The sequence below is a fragment of the Podarcis pityusensis genome (assembly GCF_964106645.2).
Source record: "Podarcis pityusensis genome assembly, chromosome: 5".
In the NCBI taxonomy this organism is placed as follows: domain Eukaryota; kingdom Metazoa; phylum Chordata; class Lepidosauria; order Squamata; family Lacertidae; genus Podarcis; species Podarcis pityusensis.
The window spans coordinates 73245714-73271497 of record NC_138032.1 but is presented as its reverse complement, the minus strand read 5'-3'; the positions used below and the strand labels follow the sequence as shown (position 1 = coordinate 73271497).

The 25784-nt window shown below is 41.1% G+C and overlaps 1 long non-coding RNA gene across 17 annotated transcripts in view; it reads left to right on the top strand.

Annotated features, from left to right (window-relative positions):
• The window catches only part of LOC308476927, an 808687-nt gene that overhangs the window by 282811 nt on the left and 500092 nt on the right, over window positions 1-25784 (top strand). Inside the window, exons 2-3 of one of the 17 annotated variants that reach the window (XR_013986210.1) lie at window positions 92-132; window positions 2749-2901. The exons of 15 other annotated variants lie outside the window; for them this stretch is intronic. This is a non-coding gene — a long non-coding RNA (uncharacterized lncRNA). The remainder of the gene's footprint in view (window positions 1-91; window positions 133-2748; window positions 2902-25784) is intronic. One more of the 17 variants, XR_013986207.1, reaches the window with a different exon arrangement.

Genomic DNA, 25784 nt, shown 5'->3' with positions numbered 1-25784 from the left:
TTGATGCGGAGCCCAAGAGAGTGGCAGTTGAAAGACCATTCTCTTGAGCCTACAAACATTCTGCAGTTGTTATTCTCTTCCTGTTTTTCAGATAATATGCATTTTAATATCAGCTTCTAATCCTCTTCTCAGGTAAATGAATATAAAAAATATAAACAGAATGATAAATATTGTATGTCTAAACTGTCAAATGTTACTGATAGTGAAACCTAGGCTACCAAATACTGAATATCAAATAATGTATTGATGTTCATTTTACTAATATGTATAGCCTTCTTTCCCTGAGAAATAAAGCCAATAAATAAATAAGAAATGTAGTATATAAAAAATAGACCTCCATCTGACACAGAGTGGCTGGACACTGCTGAAGTCCAAGATGAGAAGGTCAAAATGTTGGTTAGGCCAACAAAAAGGGCCTCTCTCCCATTCCATCTCCTCTAATAAGATGCATTGCTGATGGCCTTTCATAGAGTCCAAGAGGAGAGGGGCTTGAATGAATAACATAGGCCAGGAATAGCCAACATGGTGCCCTCTACATGTTCTTGAATTCCAGCTCCCATCAGCCCCTTTCAGCTTGGCCAGTGATCAGGAATGGCTGGAGTTGAAGACCACCAACATCGGAAGGCGTAGACAGCCAAATATCAATCATTAGATATCAAATAGCATGGTTTACCAGGTATCACATGAGATGTGCAGATCAGAGTTACTGCCTCTACATAGATTTTACAGTGTTTACACAGGATTAATCATTTAAGTCGCTGGACAATTCCTGGGGTACTAATGAAGAGGCAATGGTTTTGTTTTTTAATCTTGCAAAGCCACCCTGTCATCAGCAAGGAATAGAGAATGAAGTTGATAATTTAGTATTCAGACCAAGCCTCTGGTGGACAGTAGATGCTGATGGCGTTTAGCAGTACTTGTGCTTTTCAACAATGATTCGTCATAAAACATTTGTCTCCTGACTCTGTTATCAAACATTCTTTGGCACTCTCTCTCTCCTTCTCCCCACCTCCCGCATGTCGCTAATGCCAGTTGAGATTTGAAATAGTCTAAACAGCTGAATACTTAAACTACAAGGAGTCTGGGGCAAAGAATCTTGTATTTGTAAAAAGGGCAATATTTGCATTTTTAGAAGATAGTAGTAGCAGTGATTCCTGTAACTCCATAAGCCCCCTGACAAATAAGATTCCATTTATTTATATTGCTATATGGAAGAAAAGATCCAATATAATAATTTTGCTTTCTGCATCATTCCCCCTACCCCTCCATTTTTAAGTACCATTTGTTGCAAAGGTTTCAACAGAAAACTGGAAGGCCTTCACAAACAAAAATAATGGGGAATTACCACCAGATCATGAAGTGTAGAGCTAGCCAACTTGATGCCCTCCAGAGGTTCTTTAAAATCACTCCCATCATCTTTGACCATTGGTCAGGTACCTGGAGCTGATGGGTGTTGCATCCATGACATAGTGCAATCTTGTGCATGTTTACTCAGAAATAAACCCCACTGATTTTAATGGTGCTTACTCCAAAGTAAGTTTGTACAGGGTTGTAGCTTGAGTATGTGTGTTCCTAAGCAACTTTCCTAATGCCACTCTTTATTTTTAACCTGTTCAGCACTGGATATTTTTGTCATCCATCATCATCATCATCATCTCAAATTAATAGTGTGCACACAAATAATAAACATAACACTTAAAATTAATATGATGTTACAATTTTGTAATCCCTAAATCAGGGTTGCCAGTGCTGCACCTGCAGATGGCAGTTGCCACACGAGTACCTCTTAAGGTGCCCACAAAAGGTCTCAGAAAATATTTCCTCAGGTATCCACAATACATGAGAGTCTTTTGCTCTTCCTATTCAGTTCTTGTTTGCACTGGCAGCGGTTTTGTGACGGGTGCTCATCGCACTTCCTCAAAATTGCAAAAGTGTCCCCTGTCCAAAATGGGTTGGTGGCTCTTATCTTAAACCATTTTTTCACAAGTGGGATCCACTTCAAAATAAATTGCTTAACATTAGTGCCTTGGTTCTAGGCCCAGTGCAATGATTCCCAAACTCTGTGCTTCAAGAGGTTTTGAAGAATGCCTTGGAAAATAAAGCAGATAAGATGGATGAATCTACCACTCTATTCACTTGGAGTGGGTAGGCCCTGGGCAGCATTGGTCTCTCTCTGAGAGCATGTGGTTGGTGACATCAGCCCAAAGTAAGAAGAAAGGAATCAGGATGCACTAAGAATCTTTGATGCAGCCTGCGTAGCAGAGTGAAAGGCATAAAGGAATGCCAGAAGCACTTTCATTGCCAGACAGTATGGTCCCATTCCTACGTGGACCAAGGGGAGGGTACGGTAGTAATTGCACTCAAGGATGCTTGAGCTGTTAGCCAGACGGCAAAACAGAAGCACAGTCATGGCCAAGGCGCAAGTTCTGCAGTCTAGTGAAGTGCAGGCAAAGCAAGGCAAGATGGCTTTGTATTGCTACTCTGAGGGATGGAGGAGGCATTCCAGTCAGCTCAGATTCAATTCAATTCACATCACATTCGTTTCAATTCACTTTTCAAAACAATATGCAAACTGAAGCCCAGCTATTCTTCAAAACTGGCCCTTTGCTGCATTTTGTCACGCCAAGTTTTGCGTACAAAAATGCATATACTGTGGTAAACTGTGCATATGAATGCATATATTAGTGAAAATAAGATACAAAAATGCATCAGCGGAAATTGCTTTGCAAAAACAAATTTGTTTAATAGGAGAAATTAGCAGAAAAATGCTGACAAGCTCTCTTGAGGACTCCCTCCCCTGCTTTCAAACTGCAGACTGATGTGGAAATTTGGATAACTGAACCTCAGAGTGGAAAAATGAGAAATTCTGTAAACTGCCTTGTGATCTTCAGGTGAAGGGTGGTATGTATATTTAAATAAATAAATAAATGAATAAATGGGAAGAAAATGAAATTGAGATATTCTTCCATTGATAGTGATGGGTTGTTCAGATTGAGGAGCAAACTCTGAGGCCAGAGCTTTATAAGTCTGGGTAAGTGAGAATTGTCCTGCGGACTCAGCTGGCAGTTCCGTGGGTAGGTTTGTACTGTCTACGATTGCATCCTTCCTGCAGAGCAGGAATAGTGCTGGTGGCCCTGGAAATAAGGCACCAGGTGGACGCTGCACTTTGAGACCCCTACTATCAATTTTGACTCAGGAACCCAAAATATAGGAAACACTGTCCTTGTGCATTACTTTATTCATAACCTTCCATTTGAATCCTTACTTCTGAATCGGTGCTTTTATCAGGCTAGTAGAGATGAAAATGTTCTTCAGTTCTGTTTCCCTACAATTGGATAGAGTGGTATTCTATTCAGTGTAATTTGGATTCAGAGCTACATTTCTTCCTGTTTTCCTCCACTGAAACCATAGAATACTGATGAATCGCAGGCAAAATTCACTGAGGGAGCTTGCCTTGTTTTTCTTTGTTGTTTTCTAACCAGTTTTTCCCTTTCTATGTACTGTTTTGTTTTTTGAATCCCTTTCCTGCTTTCATCTTGTCCCAGCATAAAAGCTAAATATTTTAGGAGCTATGAAAATGAGAGCTTCACTGGTCTTGTTTGTCATACTTCCAACCTGAGTGCTTCATATTTCCTGTATTTTTGTGTGTGCTTCTTTGTGTGTGCTCATTGGAATGTCCAGGTAAAGGGATATAAGCTGCCAGTGCTAACCAGGGACTTCAGACTGATACCTTAGAGAGCCATTGTTGGAGCGCCAGCCAGCAGTGGTCTGACCCAACATAAAGCAGTTTCTTATGACCAGAAGTTTAAACCTAATAAACAATAAAAGGGGAAGGGAAGCATGAGAGGCTACTTTCTGTCACCTCTCTTTCCCACAGAGACCTTTCAGGTTTGAAGCCATTGCCAGTTCTTTCTCGGCATAAATCCCACATTATACCATTGCAGCATTAGCCCTATTCAGAACAGTTGACAATGGAGTCAACCAAAGTGGTGGCAACCCTGGCCTTAATTGTAAGTAGTGCCAAACCCAGGACCTGATGGGAGACATAAGTGTGGTTGAACTGACCACAAAGTTGTCAAATGCAACATATACACAACATATACGCAAGTGAATTGGCAAGGAAATTGAACACAGCCACATTTGATTTCAAAAGAGGAAACTTACCCATAATAGGGATTTTTTGAGCCTCCAGCACTTGAAAGTATGATCAAAATGTATATGTAGGAAAAAGCCACCTTACAACTTCTCTTTCTATAATAAAACTTCTATAATAATGCCCAGCTGTGTAGATTGACATGTAAACTAAACAATGTCTTAGATTTCTTTTCAGCCCTAACATGCAGGATAGAATATCCCAGGACCATTTTCTCCCATTTTACTTTAAACAAAGTGTTGTGGTTTGTTAGTTAAACAAATGGTGAGTTGCCCAAGGTTATATGGGGAAAGAGTTTTATGCTTACACCCAAAAAACTGGCTCTATGTTGTCTGACTAAATGTCAGTTGATGCGGCTGTTCATCTTATACAGATTAGTATTTTTAGTGTTGCCCATAAAACACTGAACCCTGGGCATACGTATGCCCTATTCCCCCTGCCCCCCCGGCCGCTGCCACCACCAAAATATCTTCCTCTATAATCACTTCTGATAAGGGCTCTATTTAATAGCTTCAAAATGATTTGGCCCCAAGTCAGCCTGTCTTTGCATCTCCTTAGAAAAATGAAACTTAAAAAGAGCTACTTTGAAATCATTATTTTATTAAAAGGAATTCACTTCTGAGTGGAACAAGATAATTTGAAATTAATTACCATCTTGTAAAAAAACAGCCATGCGGTTGCTTGCTATGCAAATGCTACACTTGGAAAAAGTAACAAGAAGACCAGGAGAAAAACAAAACATGATGTGGGAAGAAATCTTTTATGTTGTTATTTTAAACTTTAGTCACTGTTCTTGTGACAGGGACTCATTATAACAGATGATACATATTGGCTCAGTGGAAGCCATTAGGGAGAAATCCAGTGAACTATCTTCTCCATTTATTATCTACCAGCCAGCAACATTCTCCATGGGGGAAGAAAAATCTATATTCACTGTCTGAATCATCAGACAGAATATTAAGAAAACCAGCAAACAGGATGCCGGATCCAGCACTCTCCACAAGTAGCAATAGTTTGGGAAAGAGAACCAAAATATGGACCATTTGCAGTATCTTGCGCTGGATGATACAAATTTATTACATGCTGAGAATCTGGTTGAACTGGGAAATTTCCTGTGTCAGCCACCAACCAATCAAAACAGGAAGAATAATGTATTGGGAGAGTATTGTATTGGAATGGTCGTATCTCAGTGAATATACTTTGCATGGAAAAGATCCCAGGTTCAATCCAAGGCATCTTCAGATAGGGTTGGGAAATATTTCTCTCTGAAATCCTGGAAAGCGGCTGTCAGTCACTGTAAACATATTGAGCCAGGTGGGCTAATGTCTTCATTCAGTCTAAAGCGGCTTCCAGTTTCCTGGTGCCGTAAGTCACAGTTTGCTGGGACATACAGGAGCTGTACAAAAGCATCTGTCAGAGTATACTGGATTTGAACTGTGAGCGTCTGGGTACATGTGCAAATGGCCATCATGGTGAGCAAGAAGAATGAAGCAGCTTTGCTCTCCAAGGTTCTTCAACCATCCCATGCTCTCGTGCTGCTTAATTCCTCCTCTCTTGTCCTGGATATAGATACTTCCCGGTCAGGCCTGTGTTTTGTGCTTCCCAAGGTGGCTCTCTGTACCAGCAGAATCACTGTTTCAAACACCCACAGTGCTCCTTTCTGAATGGGATTCCAAATACACATTTGTGAATAATGCACATTGCCAGAATTCATTGCACAGTATTTTTATACACATGCAAAATGTGTAATTTAGAAATCTAAAAATCATTACCTCAGATAAGTTTGTTTTATTTGTCATCAGACTATCATCTAGTATAAGCAAGAATAACAAAAGGGAACTACATAGCTAAATAAAATTAAGAAATGTTAAAATAAAAACAATTTGCATAGACCTGAATAAAATAATATAAAAGCATAATCCAACTTAAAATTATATTGAATATGATAAAACTATCATGTTTGGTTAGGGCAAGAGAGGGAAGACAACCCTTACAACTGCTTTGTAGAAAAACGAAGTATGTTTATTGTGTATGGTACACGGAAATGAACATTTTATTTTATTGTTATTATGAAAATCTTCTGTATTTCTAACACACACACACCTGTAAAAAAATAAATCTGAGTCTCCATGGTCTGACACAGCATGACCCTGTAAAACTTGCTCTTAAAATTATTTTAACACAACTTAAATAAGTTCATACAAACATGAACAAAAGTATATAGAAATAATAATGTAGCAAAATTCTGAACTTCCCTGGCAAGACACAACATTCTCTCTTAATTTTTTCCCCCTTACCCTCAATTAAGGCAGATAGAAAATGTGGCTTTTATTGTAGTTTGGCTGTTCACAGCTCTTTATGTGTATAAAATATATTTCCCCTCTCATGCTTTTGAAAACCTTATTGATTTAGTCCGCTCACAAAAATGCCATAACCTTCTATTTAATATCTCATGCAGCAACAGAGATCAAGATGCATTATAGAAAAAGAATTCACCTTAAATAGTTTTGCACTCCTTTTTGTTTGCTACTTTTGTGTAAGCAAAATTAAAACAGTTATCCTTCAAACCTGGGGATGTATATACACACCTAATAGTTGCTAACCTCTTTGTAAGGCCTTCTAAAAATGTTTGATATGCCTGTGCTTGATTTCACCCATTCTATGGTCCTATTTTGGCCATATGGCTATAGATTCGTATAGTGGTTAGTCAATGTATATTCTGGGATAAGAATGCAAGACATCATGATGCCAAAGGTATCTATGGAATGGCATACCAAATTGTTAACAGGACCAAAAGCAGTGGAATTTTCTGTTACCTATTGCCATGGGTTTGAGCTTTTGTGGAGTCTGAACCCTCACCTTTATTGATTGATCATACTTTGCTGCCCCTTTATGAGAAACCAAGTGGAACGTTGGAAAAATTGGTGGGTAAGGCCTCTGCTCTGTCTGAGGATGTTTTCTACAATAAACATTTGATTTTCTACATCTTTTTGCTAGAGCTAGCTAACAGCCAGCAGAATACAAATAAGTTGAATTCATGTCAATTCTGTCATTGCCCCAGCATGCACACTCTGCACTAGACCTGTCAGTTTATTGAGAAATTGAAATGTGGAATTAAAGCAGTATTGAACGGTCAATAGAGCTCAGTTGCCAGCCTCCCTTTCATCCCTGCAAAACTTGCCTGTGAGCAACCATCAGCATAGAATTGCTTGCTAAACTCCAATCCGACTCACAGATGGTGAAACAGTTGCAGTGCTTCTGTTTCCACAGAGGAAGACCAAGAGATGATCACCACCCCAAAGCACAGTTGCAGTTGTCAACTAAGGGAGCATTTGGGGCTTTCATCAGAAGGGAAAACTGGGGAAGATCTGTGCATTCCTGATAAGGAATGGGCAAATCCGTGTCAGCTTTTGTTTCTCTTTTTCTCCAATCTCAAGTTCAATTATCCACATTCCCACATTCGCCTGCAACTTTTTAAAACAACAACAACATTATTTATACCATGCCCATCTGGCTGGGTTTCCCCAGCCACTCTGGGCGGCTCCCAACAGAATATTAAAAAATGCGATAAAACATCAAACATTAAAAACTTCCCAAAACAGGGAATGAAAATTTCTCCTGATATACACAGTTTTGTATGTAATTTTACCCAATGTACATGTTTTTACAAACAATTTCCCGTAATATAATGCAATTTAGATATTATTTTCACTGTATATAGATTTTTCTGCACACTTAGTGTATGCTTTTGTGTACTTGGCTAGAGAATTGCATTGCAAAATTTGGGTAAGTGTGAATTTTGAAGGACGGCTGCATTACAGTTCACATTATGTTTTGGGAAGTGCAAACTGGGTAGATTCACCTTTAAATATAAACTGAACTGAATTTCTTCCCCATGCCTACTTCTGGTAGAAGTGGGGGGGGGGGGGATATGAGGAAAATAACCATGTAAACTGGGGCTCTGTGTGTTCAGGCCTTCACATTTGAGTGGTCACATCAAATGTTACATTGCGTGTGTGGCAGAAGGAATGCCTGCCCACTTCACCACAGGAATGCAGTTGTTGGCCGGGAAAGCACAACTTGATAACTCACATTAAATGTGAGAATGTTCTCCACTGACATGTCAAATTTCTGTGGTGTTGATATCTGATAGCCCCTTCACAAGTGGAACTCATCACCTGATCCTACGGTTATCAAGTGATGAACGTGCACATGTGAATGAATTCTTAAGTGTTGTAAGTGACCTCTTCAGCAGCCTCAGGGGGCAGGTCTTCCAGGACTCACAGCCAAGCTGGTCTCTGGCCTCCTCAGCAGCTTCAAGTTTTGTAGCTGGAGTCAGTAAGGGTCCCACCCACCCATGCCGGGGGGGGGGGGGGAGCCAGCAAGGCACTTTCTGTCATTCTTTTATAACAAAAGGCTTTGCCAACATTCACATTGGGACATTCTGTGGCAAATGAGGAAGTTGCTAGGCTGCTCACTGGCAAATCTGGTTTTTTTAAAAAAAATAAAAGGAAGATACTGCAGGGGAGGAGAGAACCCTCTGTTGCCTTGTGTTAATGGCAAATCCAGTCATCACCAACTGATTTCACTCGCTGCATGAAAACAAACTGTTTTTTCAACCATTCTTCCCCCACTCCTCAAACAAGTGAAAATCTGGGCCAATATATCTGGTCCCACATTAAATACTTCTTATTATGTTTGGTTTATATGATCATTTCATATGCATTCACACTTTCAACCATTCTCTTTGCTGGTGAAATAAGAGATTATCCTCTTTCCTGTTCTACTGCTGCAGTCCTGATGGTGCAAACAACGCTACTGTACACTCGCTGTGAGTTGAGAAAATCACACTTTTCAGCAGATACTCACTCCTGTGAAGGAAATCAATATGCCCAGCCTAAGTGAAATAACTGCTGGCAATACAGTAATTAGGTCATTAAACAGCAATGGATATGCATTAAGAAGCAACACAGAATGCCCTCAGCTCTGTTAAAAACAGCACATGCTAAAACTGGAGGTAGTTAGCAATATCAACTAATTAGATGCAGAACAAGAGAGAGGATAAAGAATAAACTATTTTTTAATTGATAAGGTTCCCACAAAGCTGTGAGGAGAGATCACAATAGCTAGATTTTTGGCAGTTTGTGAAATATCAGCTTTAATCTCTGAAGCAACCTGCTATTAATAGATGCTAGAAGAAAGAGATGCTAGAATAAATACTCCAAACACATGGAAAATACTTCTGAGCTTAATTATTATGAAGGCTAGGTAATCAACACAGATACCATATCTCTCCAAAACCAGAGAGTAAAATCAAAAGAGAGAAACGCAAATCCTTCACTGTTTTCTGATTATTTTGAAATAGCAAATAAGATAATAAGTAGCTGTATTTTTTAACAATGCGAGAAGAAATATATTTGCCATGGGAAGATACAAATTGATCACATTGCCCTGTGATACAATGAGGGATGGGTTTACCTATCCACAGCCAGTGGCCATTCTGAATTGTTAAACAGAATTTTTTTTATCCTAAAAATGATAAATGCATTTTTACATGCATTTTAGCATTTATTCTTTAGCTTTGCCAGTGTGGTGTAGTGGTTAAGAGCGATAGACTCGTAATCTGGTGAACCGGGTTCGCTTCCCCGCTCCTCCACATGCAGCTGCTGGGTGACCTTGGGCCAGTCACACTTCTTTGAAGTCTCTCAGCCCCACTCACCTCACAGAGTGTTTGTTGTGGGGGAGGAAGGGAAAGGAGAATGTTAGCCGCTTTGAGACTCCTTCGGGTAGTGATAAAGCGGGATATCAAATCCAAACTCTTCTGCTTCTTCTTCTTCAACTACTGGTTGATTCTACATTAGAACTGCTAGAGGAATCTGTCCTTTGCAGGTTCTGATACTGACCTAATCCCCACTTTCTACACCTATGTGTGGATTTGAAGGTACCTTTATGCATTTCGCGGTTGGAGCCTGGAAAACCGCATGGTCTAAGTCACCCAGTGGGCTTTATGATTGAGGTTGGAGTTGAATGCACAGCACCTTAACCCAGGGCTCTTTTTTAGCCAGAACTCACCAGAACTCAGTTCTGGCACCTCTCAGCTAAGCGCCATTGCCATTATAAGAGAACAAGGGAGGTGTTCATGGTGAGTTCTGGCACCTCCTTTTCCAGAAAAATTGCACTGCCCTAACTGCTTCAAATTCTGTCTACAGCCCCATTGTATGATAGTAGGGCCGATATGTTTTCAGCATTTCCTTTGCAAGTCTGGGCATAATTTGATGTTCCTTGGTCTCTCAAATTCCTTGTGGCCATTTCATGAGCAATATTCTTCCCATTACAGCCACAGCATTACCAGTGCTATAATCTGAACACTCCCTTATAAGGCGAACTTTTATAGGGCAATCAAACATTTTGTTGAGCTGTTAGATATTATGCTGTAAAATGCATCCTTAATTAATAGATGTCTGACAGGTTCTATCTGGTGTATTTTACATATTCACAACCTCTCGGGTTTTTTGGTTTAATTTCCTGCACGTTAGCATCATTCAATGGGATATTAAAAATGTCCAATTTATTTCTCCTGTCAAATCTACAAAGCAGGAGCAAGTTCTTGTAGTGATTGTGGTATCCTGGAATAATCTAATGATGTTTGTGTCCCCATTTTATGCTCTATATAGCACTGAGTGTATGCTGTACGTGAGTGGGTAGACATGGTTGGAATGGCAGATCGAATCCAAGAGATTATTAAAATGTCCATCAGACAATTGAAAAGTTTGAAATCTGCAACATGGCTCTGAACAAAAAGGGGAGTGGTAACTTCATCCAGTCACATCTGGTTCTGTGCCTTCTCTCTATACTTAAAGGCAGTGAGGTCATGTATTCACAGCAGCGACCAGAGAAGAAAGTACTTTTAACTAGTACTTTCCCTATATATATAAAATGGATGGTATACAAATACTGTGTCTGTGTGTGTGTGTGTGTGTGTGTGGTATTTGTATACCATCCATTATGTGTAGCTTTGTATTTCGCTTTTTAAGATGTATATCCTTTTAAAATGAACAGTTAAATTTAATAATGAACAGTTAAAGGGGGGGAGTGTGCAGATGGAGGGGATTGGTCTACTGATTGCTGATGTTACAATGACAAGTTGCTTGGCAACGGCTGCTTGCCAACTTGCCGGTGAGTGGCAGTTGCAGCCCAATGCGACACGTCCTCTCTCCTCTGGACACACAGCACCATTTTAGATTGTTTCCCTATCTCCTCCAGCCACAATGGAGGCTCACGGGTTCCTGCCTAGCCCATCCTTCAAAGGAGCCAATCCGCAGGGGCCGGGGGGGGGCATGGCCAGCTACTTAGCCTGACTGACCACTTAGCACAGCATCCAGTCGGCCAGGAGCATCACCCATCCCTTCCCCTCCCTTCATTAATAGTTGATTACTGCTCTAACTGTTTCTTTTCAGCTAGCCAGACTTTACTGTGGTCTTCTGGCGGTTGCCATATTTGGAGCCGGGAAGTAATTTCCCCTGCTCTGCAGGTCTCACCTTCCCCATGGTCACAACTTTGGCGGTTTGGGCCTTAGACGGAATCCTATAGTCTTTCATCCAGCCGAGGTGTGGTGAAGTGGTGACTCACGCACCCCATTTTCCCTGCGGCGGCGTTAACAGGGTACCTCGTTAGAGGGCTCTGGAAAGAAGTCTCTGTCCAAAGAGCCAAGTGCATAGGCCTAGCGGACCATAGAGCTTCCCTCAGGATTTGGGGGCCATCTGCGTAAATGTGCATTTTGTGATGGATCCACCCCCGAATAGACCCTGTCATGCCCCAGTTCTCCAGCGGGGGGCAGGCTGAGAGGGATAAACGCCCAACGCCTTTGCCAAAGCTTCCTACATCTGAAATCAATTAAGTTGTAGCCATTTAAATCCCAGACAGTTGTTGTGTCCGTTCATTTTACCACTCAGATTCTGCGGCTGGGCACGCAACCGAAGTTGTCCTTTCAGAATCTGCTACCAGACTATGCTGTTGTGAATTAAAACCATGTTTTACTTCAGTTCCGCTTCTCATGTGATATATAGTCACTGCTTTTCTTCCATTTTGTGGAAATAAAGTATTCATTACCCATGAAGAAAATGATAGTAACACTTAAAAATTCTGGACAAAAATGCTCATCAGATCTGCATGGCAGAACTTAAGCTAAGATGCTGTGTTCTCTGTGTCTTCACAAAGAAATCAAGGGCATCTTTAAATTGGCAGTGAAAGTCATTATGCACTGGAAAAAGGGGGAATGTGGAAAGTTTTTTTTCCTTTCAGGTAAATTTGCTTTGACATCTGTGAAGGCCTGTGCTGCTTTTAGACCAGATCCCCTAGGATAATTGGTGTATTCTGGGTTCTCTCTAGGGTTTGTCTTCTCAAAAACAAAAAGAAACAATTTCACACTTATACAAAAAGGGGGGGGGGGGAATCAAAGCATACTAAGCAACAATAGGAAATGAAAAAGGCCAGGGAAAGTATCACGTAAGTGATTCATTTAACCTGACCAAAAGTCCAATAGGAAAGTAATACAAAACAATGTAATTTAAAGGCAACGTATGTTATCTGGAGAAACTAAATTAAACTGGATTCCTAACCTACTAAATCCAAGCCTATAAAATACAGTGATAATCACACTGACAGTTAATTAAGAAGGAGAGCAGTGTAGAGAAGTATATCTGAGTCTGTCAGAAGTATGGACAGTTCCTTTTTGGGTTTCCAGAGAAGTAAAATGATAGCTACAATTCACAGGAGTTTCAGCTCCCCTCTTCCCTTGAACCTGGCAAATGAACTGTTGCCCCAAATGGAAAGCAGATTTCTGCATCTGATTTTAAGTTGCTCCAAAGAAGGGGCAGCCCGTCCTGTTTTGCCACCATAGGCAAAACAGGATAGTGTTGCTGTGCTGCTGAAGTCTCTCTTACCTGGGTTGTGTGGCATCACCTGTGAAATGGCAACAACAGCAGCGGGTTTCAGCGAGCTTTCACAAGATCTCACAGAACTCTCATGAGATTTTGTGGAGCTCTTGCTGGAAGCCACTGCTGCTTCTCCACCAGCAGTGGAGACAGTTGGGGTGCCTCTGAGGTCACTGGCCCTTGGAGTTGTGCCACCCAAGGCTTTACACTGCCTCCTGGACCATGCTCCAAAGAGATGTATGTCCAACATAAAAAATATTAAACACCAGCATACCAATGTGTGGATAGAAATTACAGTTTCAGCTCTACTGCCGTCTAAGGGTAGACTACTCTATTTCCGGTTCATGCCATTTTTCATATGTTATGCATATATCCATTCCATTCTATTTCCACATCTTTTTTGGTTTTTATATCTTCTGTCTCAACATTTTTGCCTGCAAATGTTATATTTATATACAGTTCTAGATGTTCATTTTAAATAGATGCAGCTTTTTATCAAATATTATCAAATTGGCCTGTAAGAGTTGTGTGGCAGACAGAAATTAAACAGGCTAAACCTTTTCTAGCATGGAAATGCAATTACGGGGAAAGCTTCACCTGTTGACATTTTGTATCATATCTATTTACTTGTGTGTAGTTGTCCTTCACCCCCACCTGCAAAAGAGGACAACTTTTGCATATGCAAAAATTGTGCAAAATTGTGCCTTATTGAATGAGCGCAGCAGAGACCCAAATCTGCATATAGTATTCTGGGCCCAGAAATTCTTGGAGTCAACCCTGTTATGGTGGCCTGTGATTCCATACAATGTTGCACCAGGTAGGCAATGTCCACTGGTTGATCTAATCTTACATTCTGTAGCCGGCAATGCAAGCACTATCTGTAAACTATGAAGGATGAACTTTGTATTAAATCAGGAATAGCCGAAATAGTGAATTCCAGATGCTGATGGCCTCCAATTCCCATCAGTCCTAGCCAACAGTTGGAGATGATGGGAACGTTAGTCCTGCAACGTCTGGAGGGTACCACATTGGCTACTCCTGTATTTAATCTACATTGCTGCCTTATAAGAACACTAGGGACAACTTTCTCTGACTTACATAGGGTATTGGCATGTTATTGTTTTTGGTAGTAAGTTGCCTGGAAGGTATAAATACATACTTGGCTTGCCTTTGTCTCTCCGTCTGGCAGGTGTTACTTTATTCTCAGAGATTTATTTCCAGTGTTTAATTAGTTTTGTCAGTCAGCTGTCTCATATGGCATTTCTTGAGTCATTACAATTTTTATCCAATTAACAGCAATATTTTTGAAAGGCATAATGACTAGAATGCCACTGGAGGTAGAAAAATGACCCCCCTCTTCAGTGTGCAACTACTTCTCTAGAGAAATTGTTTATAAAAAACAAATATACAAATATTTTATTGTTTCATTGAAAATACAGCGGTGTTCCTGTTCATGATAGGAATAGACTAAAAAATGAGGCATTTCCTTGTTCCACACAGCCATTACTAGAGATGAGTGTATCAGTTTATTGGTGGTCTGTGCCATTTTTGAATGTGTTTGCCCTTAAAGCTGTTGTGTCTGATGCAAAAACTAACAACTGCATAAAAAACCCCTTTTGAATAAGTATTTAAACCTGCATTTCAAAATGTATTTTCTCTGAGTATTTCTTTCAAAACACATATTTCTAACCTGCTTTTGAGCTGGGAACTACTCCCTCCTATGTGCCAAGGTTATTATGTCCACCAGAATATAGTGAGGAACTGTGATCCAGGCTCATAGCCAGAGGGAGACCAAAAAAGTGTGCTTGGGAAGAGTGTTATCTAGACTGCTGGTCTTTTAAATACAAAATTGTAACCTGTTTTTATCAGTGTATCCTGTGCTTACAAGTGATGTATCAGAATTTGCAACAGGAGATTTTCTACAAACAGTGCAATATGTCTTGCCACTCCATGATTTAAACCAGGAAAACAGGATCATCTGAATATGGCCAGCCATTATAGATGGCCCTGCATTTGATGAAAGACGAGGCTGTGCAGGTTTAGTCTCACCTAAGTCTGTTGGTATGGTTATAGCTGAAGTCAGCTGAATTTCTTGCTAACTTCTCAGATGTATCTTCTCTTTCCAAAGCAGCTCTGGGCCTGCTGATAGTAGAATCAGTGTTTTCTCCATTGGTTAAAGGTGCTGCCGCATTGCCTCTGACAGAAGTTGCTGTTCAATATTTATTTCCAGCAAAGAAACTAATGATGGATATTTGTTTTGAAGTGTTTGCTTATGTTTGCCTATAGTGTATATTGTTTTTGAAGTTATGATGATAATAATAGTGCTGGTGAATTGGGTGTCTGCAACTCCCCTAGCCAGGGGGAAATATAACTCTATCTCTCCATCTGAAAAGGCATAAAAACATGCCCCCTTGACAAGAGGCAACTGTTTCTGCTGTTGCTTCAGTTAATTAACTCCTTCCCTGTCATAGCAAGCGGAAACTCCTGTATCCCACCTCCCTGCTGCAGCGATTATGCTTGAATAGATTTCACAGCCACAGAGAATGGGTGTGTTTGCTATCTCCTTGGTCAGGTAGGAAAAACCTGCATCCCCTTTGAGTCCCTGATGGTGATACATAAAAACAAATTGACCAAGCCTGTCAATATTCCTTCTCTCCATTTTGACCCATCTCCTGGCCCTTGTCCATTTCACCCCCTCCAAATAATAGCACATGTATCTTTAAAAAGAAAAAGAAATCATTTTCTGTTGCTCTCTAAACTTTCTGTAGTAAATTTTAAGTATTTGTTTGTAGAAAAAGTTAAAATAGGGAGGGCATAAAAATGTCACATATTTGTGAAAACAACATATGAAAATGCATTTTATTAGGGGGAATTGCTTTGCAAAATTTATATATTAGGGGAAATTGCATACAGTGGTAGCTCGGGTTACAGACGCTTCAGGTTACAGACACTTCAGGTTGCAGACTCCGCTAACCCAGAAATAGTACCTAGGGTTAAGTACTTTGCTTCAGGATGAGAACAGAAATCGCGCGGTGGCGGCGTAGCGGCAGCAGGAGGCCCCATTAGCTAAAGTGGTGCTTCAGGTTAAGAACAGTTTCAGGTTAAAAACTGACCTCTGGAACGAATTAAGTACTTAACCCGAGGTACCACTGTACAAACATGTGCATATTAGGAGAAATTCACTGCTGAATTGTTAGGAGGACTTTAAAAAAGTAAATCACAAATTGGTGTGGAAATGTTCAAAAGCTAAAGATGGGAAAATGAGAAACTGATATTGACAGAATTGCCCATCTGTATTTCTGGGTTACAACCCAGTTGTAAACCAGGAAAGTAAATGCCTTACAGGAATAAGTATAGAGGTAAAAGGGAAGGGAGAAAGAAATTTGCACAGTAACCAGAGGGAGAGTTAATTGGTGAGAAGAGGTTCATCCCTCCTATACCAGGAGCCAGAGACTTGCTAATATCTATCTGGAGGAATAAGGAGAATTTAGGGCTCCAGGCTGATGAGAGCTTGGCTACTCTCATCTGTGGGAGATATCAGAACAGGAAGGATGCTGCATATTTATACATCAAACCAATGCAAGTTGTATGAACTAAAGCAGCACAAATTTGAACGGAAGCTATAGTGAAGAGAAATCCTCAGAGAATAGTACACAATGAATTCTGGGGAAATAAATGTTTAAGTCCTTAAAGATTCTGTAACTAGAAACAAGTTTAGAAAGTGACGCCAGTGGAGCAATACATCCAGAAAGAACCAGGGCCAGAAAACAAAGTTTGGTATCACCGGCTTTGCTTCTTCCTTTGCTTTATTCTTCTCGCAATGCTTAGTTAATCGAGGCACATCAGAAATGCTACAAAAGAAATAATGATACAGACAGCAGTAGAAATAACACCCAGTTTTTCATTTTCTGTAATGGGACTTTGATAATAATATAGCATTGTAGTTGATTCACTGTAGTGACTGGAGGCAAACTCAGAAAAGGAAAAATGTTTCTTTAAAAGCTTTCTCCATTCGAAGCTTTTCATTTTCCCAGGACAAATGGAAGAACTGAATTGCACAAAGAGCGTTGTGTCATGAGTTTTACAGTCAACTCTGAAATTAGTCCTTGGGGTTTGATAAATGGATTAGTAATGCCTTAGATCCAGGCAACTGTGTGGTTAGTTCAATATGCATAGCCACAACGTGTAGCTAGCCACATCATATAACAACATCACCTTACATATATAACAATTTATTAATGTTCAGTGTTGTCAACGTGCTTTTCAGAAACAAAGGAAGAGAACACTAGGAATGGATAAGCGTTTTTCCATTTCAGTCGCAGATGTGTTTCACCTCATTTCTGCATTAATTGTTATTATTCTTTTAAAAAAAGAACAACAACCCCAAAATGAAAATAGGAGTTTAACGTGTACTTTATCACAAAATATTTATTTAACAGCAGCCCCATCCTCCATCATATGCTAAAGCAAATGACTTTCGAAACTCTGAGGAAAGCTCTTTCTGGGCTGACAAGCAGAGATGCTCATCTATAAGATATGAACACCATAGCTTGAATGATTTGGAAACGGTGAGGCAGGCACAGCCTCCTTTGAATACCCAGGTGCACATACCTGATTTCCCCTATGCACGTTGAATGTAAGCCACTGCTGCCTTCTCCTTCCCCAGGCGAGAGAAAGAAGAAGAATTAGCTTTTTCAGAATGTGGTAGAAGTGGTGGCTCTGGCTGGGCTCATGGAATGTCTATTTCTTCTGAGGATCCTGGGATCCATAACATGCAAGTTCTAGTTTAAAAAAACAAAACAAACTATTGTGGGTCAGAATTAGATCAAATTTGTAGAGAAGGTTTGCTAACTCTGAAATGGATCATGCCAAATTTTGAAGGATAGCTGCAGTGGTTTTATTTTGCACTTTTGGAGGGTGAATGAGAATTATGTACTCTCCCTAAATGTTTTGGGAAAATTTTGGTCTGAAAATTGCGGAATTAAGAGAGGTGCCACTGCGTAAGAAATCTTCCAGATTTCAGATAAATAGTTCCAAGGGCTTTAGTGCTAGGTGTCATTAAAGATAGACCCCACCCAATGAAGCTATCTAAAATGTGTATGTGTGTACAAAATCGAGTGACATTTGTAGGCAAAGTCATACCTTCCAATGGGTGGAATCCTTCTAAATTCCAGGATGGCAACAGCTGTTTCCCCACAAGCACAGTCTTTATAGTTGTGTGGTGGGTAAGACAGGAAACAATCTCCCCCTTGTGTTTTCTGGGCAATTGGTCTCAAAATTGCAGACACAAGAAAGGTGCTTCTGTGTAAGAAGGCTTCCAAATTAAATACATCCTAGACCTTCAAAGTTGAATTTTTTGGGGGAGAGAAGTGGAAGAACTAAAATGCATTTGCTTTTTAGGTAAAACTATTCCTCAGATTACAGGTTTGAACCATCAATCACAATAACTGTCCTCCGGCCCTCTTCCCAGGCTGGTGTTTGCTGTTCCTTCCCCGATTGCTTAACTCTGGCATTTTAGCTATGTGATAAGCTTACAGACATTTAGCTAGAGCTAAACTGAATGATGACAGAGCTGTTGATTATCAAGTCACCCAGACTTTCCCAGGACAGCTTTGGAGTGGCTGGCTTGAGAATTACATCTTTAGGATGCAGTTGCCTAACATCTGCCACCATAAGATTCTTAAAGGAGCAGTCTCTTTCACATGCAGATATTGGCAGCCAAAATATGGTGTAAAACACACTTCTGTTTTTCTCCAGAAATGTGTGCCAGAGCTCTAAGATTCCATCTAAGACAGAGTTTCCCAAACTTGGGTTTCCAGCTGTTTTGGGACTACAATTCCCATCACCCCTGATCACTGGTCCTGCTAGCTAGGGATGATCAGAGTTGTAGTCCAAAAACAGCTGGAGACCCAAGTTTGGGAAACCCTAATCTAAGAGGTGGTAGTGTAGTGAGTGGCTTGTACTTAAGGTATCCTGAAGAGAGAGTTTCGGAGATCACCAAGTGATAGGCAAGGAAGAATGGTCCTGTATGAGAGACCCAGTTTTGCTTCCCTTGCATCCCCCTGTTCTACTTGGCTGAAGTCTATCATATGTCATGTTCTTTGTTTATCATTGTATCAGAGAAATAAAATGATGGTGCAAAATGCAGTAGCACAACATTGTGAGTTACGGTATCGACACCCTCCATATGAGCACAGATTATACATTCCAAATTAGGAGCATTTCTTCCTCCCTGCTGCCTCAAAGACTTCCACCTACACTTGCTTGCTTTAGCCAATTTTCCACTGTTCAAGAAACGAGGGGGAGTTGGATGTTTGGCTAAATTACAGTTCTAAGCTAATCCTTTTGGAACAAAACCATTCATTCTCGTGTTGTGCAAGAGAGTAAAAATATAACAGGAGATAGGTGCATTAATTTTTGCCTTACAAAATGTTCCAGAAAGATAAAATGCTATTACCCAATGAGTTTTAAAAAGCACCTCTGCTGCTGCCACCAGTGAATTATTACTACTTAGGAAAATCAATAATGACATTTGATTTTTCAGGACATTTGAGAGCCTGGATGATCCACTGTTTAAATACAGAAATCTGTCTTACTTGAAGTCATTAATAGCGAGAAATGTCAAGCAAAGTACTTTGTAGTCAAGGAGAAAAATGAGCTTTATTTTAAAGTCTGGGATGACAGTATACCATACAGGCCTGACACCAGATGTTTGTGGATTTTACACATTCACATACCACAAGGTCCACTTTATCCCCTCCCTCCTGGCAACATTTCACTTCTTGGTAATAATGCTTCTTAGACCGTAACTTCTCTATGTTATGTTCTGCTTTTTCTCTCATTTTCCGCATTATTGTTCACAGTTCCAAGGGGTGAATTTATGCCCCCTTCAAGCCTTGGTTAGGAATTCAGATCTGTCACACGTCAAGGGTCATGTCAGGGAGGGTGAGGGCACGCAGCTAAGCCCCACCCATCCAGCACATCGCTCTCATCCAGCCATGCATGAGTTTGAGGGTGGAGGTCTGCAATTGTTTTCTTTGGAACTCGAGAGTTCACCTCAGGCTGGACCCTGAGTGCTTAAGGAATCTCAGTGGATGTTTAGCAGAAGTTTCTTTGTTAAATGGTAATGTGGCTGTATTGTAAACCTGTAGAATGTTTGCATTAATTTAGCAGGAATTGCATGGTGAGCTAAGAATTATGGCATGTTTGCTTGTTATTTTTTGCTTCAGAGCATTTGAATTCTGGAGTAACTCCTGTAGCTGAGAGGGGTGCATAGAATATGAATTGCTGTAAGTTTCCAGACACACCTTTCCCTCACAATTTTAGGCATTTCTTTATTTCTCCTTGATTTCCTACCCCCCTCCAAGTAGGTCCTATTGAATTCAACCAGTAAACGAAAGTCCCTTGGTCCTTGGCTCTTAGCCCCATTCTCTTCACTTTATGTATTCTTCATTTTGACAATCTGTTTCTTCTTTTGATTTGAAGTATCAGTGTTATGCTGTCTCCCCCTGTTCTTACTCATATTTCCAATTGTCCTGTGGGCTATATGTGATTGGGTATCCAAACATAAACTCCAACTTAATATGCAGATGACAGAATTTATTATGCATCCTCTAAATCTTTCCTTTCAGCTGTCAACATCACCCTCCAGCCTTTTCAACAAATTATGAATGTGGACACTATCCTTGATCCTTCTCTTTGGCTTTCAGCTCATGTTATTGCTCTGAGGTCTGCTATCATGTTATCAGCTAAGGTCTGCAAAGTCCTTCTGTCACATACGTTCCCAAAATCTGTCCTTTTTATCTACTGACTCTTAGTAGATTCTTATTCATACCTTCATTCTATCATATTGACTTACGTAACATTTTGTGCATCAGTCTTCTTATCTCTCAGCTTAAGTCTATTATCTCTGTTTTCCTCTGATCATTTAGTCTGCAATCCTACACCTCCTTCCCTAGGAATAAGCCCCAATGGATCTCAGTGGGATTTATTTCTGAGTAGACATCCATAGGATTGCTCATCAAACACTAATCTCCTTATAAACCTCCTTGCAGTTTCTTGTCTCCTTGCATTTTTCCTTGTGACAAGCTGAGCTGAAAGTGTCGCCTAACCGTCGCAGCACCATTTTGTGGCTGCAACAGTCAGGAGCTACTTTCAACACTTTTCAGGTGGGCTGGTGAATTCTTTAAGCTTTGGGGCACAGAGAATTTACATTTATAATATCTAGGAATCTCTCAAAACAAGCCGTGGTGGTAGTCCTGGGGCTCTCCAGCACCATGCTGACCTACAGACTTTCCTCTGTGGAAAGTCACATTGTTGGCAGAAGAAAATGGCTGCCCTCAGTTCACACTTCCACTTGTCCTGTCCTTTTAGGCATGGGTCTGAGTGGTTTTGACTTGGCCCTGACACTTCCCCCTGAAGAACCTGCTCTTTAGTGCTGAATCAGAGCAACCAGCAACTCAATTGCCATTTGTTCTGATTCAGTGCTAAAAATTGGATTTCCTCAGGAGAAAGTGGCGAGGCAAACAGAGGTGTGGATAAACCCTTAATTTGCTTAATCCTGTTTGTTTGTTTTTATTAATACAATTATATCCAAACTTTCCCCCAAAGAGATCTCTTCTCTGTGGGGTAGTTCAAGCTGGATTGTTGTTTTTCTGCCAGTGAATGAACAATCAGCTTGGTTTTTACAAAGAGCTTTGTATTGCCTTCAGCCCAGTGAATTGGTGGGTTATGGACTCCGTCTCACTGATGGGTTGTGTGAATCAATTCAGTTCCACTGTAGTGTGTGAAGTAACTCACTTTGGTGCCATTTTAGGGCAAAACCCTAATACTACCATTTGTCTGTCGGCTGCTATGTCCTTCCAGTCTTCTCGTGTCAATAGCCTGGAATAATTGTCTGTTTCACTGATTTGATAAAAATGCATCATCTTCTGTTGGTGCCACTGGTTATGAAGCAAGGAAGAAAAGTTTTAGAGGTCACATTTGATGAATTATGTAGGCTTCTTACACAGTCACATAGTCATTTGACACCTGTGACCTACTTAAACTACGGAAAATCCTGTTAGAGCAATTGCAGATTTGGAGTGACACACGAGTAAGTAGCTCACAGAACTTTAAATAATGTGACCTTAAAAAAAAAAAGAAAATGGCTGGTTTTTCTAGCCTTGAATTAATTTTACACTAAACTGGCTGAAAGAACATGGACCTACTTTTGCGGCTCTTTGCAGGCACTTAAGGAGAGCGTTTCTGGGCAATTATATCACTTTGTGCAGTTACTTTGATATGGCCAAGCTTAATGTGAAATGCAATTGTGTGCATCTTCTTTCTCCTGATAGTTTAAAAGGAAGAAGCCATAAGCAGCTTCAGCATGTTGTAGAGTTAGAGCTGAAAGTGTGTGTGTGTGTTCATTCTCTTGAGTTGCTTCCCACTCAAAGTGCCACACCCAAGTTGTTTTTCTCTCTACAGGCTAAAGATATGGAAACTCATATTTTTTCTCCATGGGAGGGAAAACATTCTTGGAGGGATAATTTTAAGCAGAAATTCTGCCACAAGGAACCTAGCCTTCTGCTATTCCTCCATTCAAACTCACAGTTCCTGAGACTGCATTATAACTGGCCATGTGCTGGACCTTAGGAGATCAGATTTACCACGTACACTGATGGCCGCTATGTATTTCATCTTGAGAAACAAATAAATGAGTATCTTTGTGATAGTAATGCCTTATTTTATACCAGGCATGAACAGCTTCTCCCATCAAGATGTCAGACCTTCCAAGTGTCCCTGTTTTCCAGGGACAGTCCTGGATTTACAGATGCTGTTCTGGTTTCTGATGTGATCCTGGAATGCCCCACTTTTCCCTTAGGATGTCCCTATTTTCTTCAGAGAAATGTTGGAGGGTATGGAGTTATCCGACTCCCAAGCCAACTGAAGGCAGCCATCTATAGGAAAGGTTTTCTTTAATGTTTAAAGTTCTCTTACGTTTATATAAATGTTGGAAGCTGCCCAGAATGGCTGGGGCAACCCAGTCACATGGATGGGGTATAAATAGTAAAAAAAGGTGGTTGTTGTTCGCACCCCTATTTTCATCAGAGAAATGTTGGAGGGTATGAGATGTACATACTAAACAGCTGTATACTGGGGTCTGCCAGGTGCTTGCACATTGTTTATTTCCATGCTGTGTGCTGTTCCAATCACTGCAGCAGGCAGGCCTTTCCCACCCCCCTGAGCAACCAGTAACTTTAATGGAGGGGTGGGAGGGATGTAATTCAAGCAACTGCTGCTACATTAGCAGTATGTGTAGGAAAGGAATAGCTGGCAAAGATAATTGCATGTTCAGACCCAGAAACCTCCTCCCTAAATAAATTCACTTGACTCAAATTTTAGTTTTGGTTTTTGGCAGAATTTAGGCCACAACTTTATTGATTACAGAAAGTGAGTGGTTGCATAGGCTCTGGTTCAACTAGCTCCCTGCCATGCAGGTAGCGCTGACCCAGGGTTCCAGCATAGGTCAGCCAAGGGTGAACACCTGGATAAGCAGAAAGCCGGGAACAGGCTATCTCCGCCACCCAAATGTCCCCCTCAACTCAGGCACGGGCACAACCCCCTCTCAGGGGTTGACCAAACCATTGAGTCCCTGGATTCCTTTAACGGAATACCCTTCACATACGGATGGCGAGAGCATTCTCCCCTCCCTATCACCTGAACCAGAGCCTATCCACAACCTTACAAGTTGTGACGATTTGCTATGCAGCCGGCGAAACCCAAATGGCAACAGCCAATCAGCCAAGTGGGGCAAATTCCTGCCATGCCCCTGTCCCAATGACAGAAGACACACAAAAGCATAGCAAGGTCAAGCACAAAAGCCCTAAAAGTAGGGAGAGGTGGGCGGGTGTTCTGAATGCACACACCGAAAGAGGAAGCTCTGGGTCACATGCATGGGCATATATAAGTCTAATAATAATAATAATAATAATAATAATAATAATAATAATTTATTTATACCCTGCCCATCTGGCTGGGCTTCCCCAGCCACTCTGGGCAGCTTCCAACAAAATATTAAAATACAGTAATGCATCAAACATTAAAAGCTTCCCTAAACAGGGCTGCCTTCAGATGTCTTTTAAAAGTCTGGTAGCTGTTGTTCTCTTTGACATCTGGTGGGAGGGTGTTCCACAGGGTGGGTGCTACTACCGAGAAGGCCCTCTGCCTGGTTCCCTGTGACTTGGCTTCTTGCCAAGTGAGAGAACTGCCAGAAGACCCTCGGTGCGGGACCTCAGTGTTTGGGTAGAACAATGGGGGTGGAGACGCTACTTCAGATATAATGGACTGAGGCCATTTAGGGCTTTAAAGGTCAGCACCAACACTTTGAATTGTGCTCGGAAACGTACTGGGAGCCAATGTAGGTCTTTCAAGACCAGTGTTATGTGGTCTCGGCGGCCGCTCCCAGTCACCAGTCTAGCTGCACCCCATTGGCCAGATTAAACCCAGCATCGAGGGACCTACCAATCAGGTGTTGTGGCTGACCAATCTTATCCACCCACAACACAGGGTATCGGTTTCCAGGTCTCACCACAACACGTGCCCTCTTTAAGGGAGGACACAATTTGTGAATGGAGCACTGGTATTGGAACGGCATAAGTGAACTGGATGTTTAGCACTGGGCACTTTGGGTGACCTCTGGCATTATGCTTCCCCCTGGTCTCTGTTTTCAATTTAACATGGTACACCAGCCGCTTGGAAGGCTACGAGTCTCAATCCGAAAAGCATCTCTGCCTTTGACTCTGCCTTTGATAAGGGCATTGCTTTGGGCTCACTGTTCAGCCAACTGTGTGTGCAGCAAGAATCAGTGCTCTGCGCTGTGACCTTGGTGTATTTGACCTGGGAGCCCCGGAGAGATGTAAAGGAAATAAACAGAAAACCCCAAATGTTGTGTGTGCGTGGCTGTGCTGATCAGCAGAAAAGATGAATGAATATGCTGCAAGGTTGATCAATATTTTAGTTCTATTAGCAGTTCTCCTTTTGCGTGACCCCCAGACTAACAAAGCCATGTGGCTCCTTTTTTCCGGCGCCTCTTTGTACTGTGACACAGTGCCCTGCCACCTTTAAGGAAATAGGATTCCTTGTATTAGTTGTCGCCAATAAACCTAGCTCAGCTGTCAAGAAAGACAGATTTTTCCTATGTGCTTTATGTCATGCAGAGTTTGTATTAGGCATTCTGTGTTTATTAGGTATATGCTTCTTCAGACTCTATCTTCAGTTGTCCATGTAATTGTGGTTGGTTTTCTGGTCATAAATAAGGCTTACATGGGAACAGAAGGCAAAGGGGAAATATATGTATGTGAAGAATATGGTCTCTCCAACCATTTATCATTTCATACAGCAGTTATTCTTTGAGTGCCAGTGGCATTTGTGTGAGAGGAGGAGTGTGTGTGGGGGGGGGAGAGATGATTGTGAACTAGTACTCACTTCCCCTATAGTAAGTAATAGAATCATAGTTGGAAGAGACCATGAGGATCATCTAGTCCAACTCCCTGCAATTCAGAAATATTTCAACCAACATGGGACTCGAACCCACAACCTTGAGATTAAAAGTCTCATGCTCTACCAACTGAGCCTATTTCAGTCCCATTAAGTGGTGAAGAAGAACTGTGAGATGCTGATGGGGTCTGTTAACCCCATTCCAGAGATCTGTAGTTCTG